The following is a 2,395-nucleotide window of genomic DNA, read 5'->3' on the forward strand; positions in this document are numbered from 1 at the left end:
TAGTTTACATTTTAACATTTACAAAATATTATCTAGGCTTTTCCACTGATCTGTTTATTTATCCTTATAAACATACTATATTCTTTTTATTATTATTATGCTATGTTGTGTTTTAATGTTTGAGAAATTAAATATCCACCTCTTTGATTTTTAAATGTCATTTCTTAATCTTTCTAATGTAGTTATCTAAAAAATTTCAGAATCTATTTCATAGAAATAAATATTTATGCTTTTAAAAGCATCTTTTATTACCCTTTTGAGGACACTGAAAAACATTTCTTCTATTTGCACCTTATAGCACAAGCACAGTCAATATCATTAAAAACTTCCTATATTTATTTCAGGTATTTGCTAAACATATATACAATACAGTTATATCATTTTAAAAATAATATTTTATTAATAAAATATTAAATAATTTCTTTAAACTTACTTATCTCTTCTGTGCAAGAGAGACAGAGAAGAAGGAGGAAATGATACAGACACAACTGGGGCCAGTAGGTGGTACAGTGGTTAAGCCATTGGATTCCTAAATGGCCCACCACAGTTTGAGTTTCAAACCACATGGCTTAAAAAATCACATTAGGTGCATGTGCCAAAAAATCACAAGAAAATGGAAGAGAAGAAACTGTGGCATGGCCATTTTCCCTAGGCAGTGATTTCTCACTTTCACTCTCACTCTCTCCCACAAGCCCACAAACCCTTATGCAAAAACCTAAAATGAAAACATGCACACCTCAAATAGAGCCCTCATTCCTCAATCCACCTCCAATCCCAATAAGCCTGGATCATGAATGTGCCCTGCCGTGCTTGGTAAGGGCGTAAAGCCAGGAACTCTCCCATTTGGATCTAGTTGTGTTACCACTGTGCCACTTCCTAGCTCCCAATTTTTATTTTTTATGTATTATCATGATGTGCAATTTTGAAGTAAAATATGCAAGAAAGGAAGACATGGTAATACTAAAAGCAGTCACATAAACTACTGTTCACTTTCGGATCATGGTGAATCTTCATATCACTTGATTTTTTAATTATTATTACTTCTTATGCCAGAGGATATATAGACTTGTCAGAGACAGAGAGACAGAAAGAGAAAGAGGGATAAAGCATCCCCCAAAATGGGGTGTTACCACAATCCTTTCTCCTTCATGTCTCCCTCCTTCAGAATTTTGAGCATGCACACACATCCACCGGGTATGTTTCTCCAGTCACAGGGTAAGGGGCTCAGACCACATGATCAGCCATTTTGGATCCAGATGCTTTAACTTCTAAGCTATAAATTCCATACCCAACCTCTCTGGCAAGTATACACACCTTCCAGAGTTTAAAAAAGAAAACATCAGGTGACTTACTTGAAGGTTTACCATGGTCCAAAAGTAAACAGTAATTCATGTGATTGCCTTTGGGGGCTCCATGTCTTCCTTTCTGGCATATTTTAATTTTAAATAATTCAAGATAATACATAAAAACTAAACATAAATTTTCCTACTTTTGCTCCCTTGGTGGAGGCAGTCCAGGTAAAAAATAGCAGTAGTGGCAGGGTTCTGGATGTCTTGGCTGCTATGTCAATCCAGCCCACAGATGAGGCAGCTTATGTCAGTGACACCCATGAAAAGTAGAGCTCAGCTTGCCCATGGAAGACCTTCACTTACTTCATCATGCTCTCTGGTGTGGTAGTGAACACACCAAATATCTTTCTGAAGTCACACCAGGCAAGGAGGACCAGACACTCAGGTTCATCACCTACCCCCGTCTCCATATCAGGTCCAAAGCCCCTTTCCCAGGATGATGGTAATAGTACTCTATTTCATAACCTTCATGTGAATCCACTTCAGACTGGCTATGAACATAAATTCCAAGAACATGAACACCTACCCGGGTACTGGTGACCACAACACTGGTTTACACTGCATATGGATCAGAAAAGTATACAGGACCTTAAGCTCACCTTCTTTACTTGTAGCAAATGATGATCAATATGCTGACCTTCCATCCTTTGTTTTTTTGCAAGAGATGGCTTAACCAAATAACTTAAATATAAAAGATAAATTAAAAAATAATAAATCAATTTCTTTGTTGGTTTATTCATCTACAGTGTCATTAAATGTGAAGGATTTGAAATGTCTCCCTGCTTGTAAGCTAACATATCAACCTGCCTCAGTTACAAAATACTGACAGAAGAAATGAGACTCCTGGACCAAAGATAAAGAATTTTATTGTTCAAGGCACAGTCAGTAGTATAAACATCAGCATATTTCCCTGACCTGTAAGGGGAATGTCACAGACAAGCCCAGAAGGATGCCTCCATACACAGTACATTGTGTTATAATAGATGAACTCTGATCGTAGGAATGGGCAGTTAGCATATCTCTCCTTTGCTCTGGATCTCCGTTTT

This window comes from Tupaia chinensis, unplaced genomic scaffold, assembly GCF_000334495.1.
Source record: "Tupaia chinensis unplaced genomic scaffold, TupChi_1.0 Scaffold145147_1, whole genome shotgun sequence".
Taxonomy (NCBI): Eukaryota; Metazoa; Chordata; class Mammalia; order Scandentia; family Tupaiidae; genus Tupaia; species Tupaia belangeri.